This window comes from Theobroma umbraticum, unplaced genomic scaffold, assembly GCF_002168275.2.
Source record: "Theobroma umbraticum cultivar Fairchild unplaced genomic scaffold, ASM216827v3 scaffold_20.0, whole genome shotgun sequence".
Classification (NCBI taxonomy): Eukaryota; Viridiplantae; Streptophyta; class Magnoliopsida; order Malvales; family Malvaceae; genus Theobroma; species Theobroma umbraticum.
The window spans coordinates 216,557-216,794 of NW_018397266.1; the positions used below are offsets into that span (position 1 = coordinate 216,557).

At 33.6% G+C, this 238-nt stretch overlaps 1 pseudogene; it reads right to left on the reverse strand.

Annotated features, from left to right (window-relative positions):
• Nucleotides 1-200, reverse strand: part of LOC110423423 (pre-mRNA-splicing factor ATP-dependent RNA helicase DEAH10-like) — a 3,603-nt pseudogene extending 3,403 nt beyond the window's left edge.
• Nucleotides 201-238: the final 38 nt, after the last annotated feature.

Sequence of the window (238 nt, forward strand, 5' to 3'; positions counted from 1 at the left end):
TCAACTTGAACTCTGAACCCCAGAACTAGGGCCAAGATGCAGAACTAATAAAGACAATTCTAAAGAGCACTGACAACAACCTGGACAATGGTGATAATTGCTGAATGTAAATAATCAATTTGAGGATTGACAGTATAATATATATCCACTCGGAACTGTCGACCTTGAATGTGAACGGCTCTTGCACGAATAAGAATCATTTATTGATTTATATAAATAATGATATTTGTATAATAAT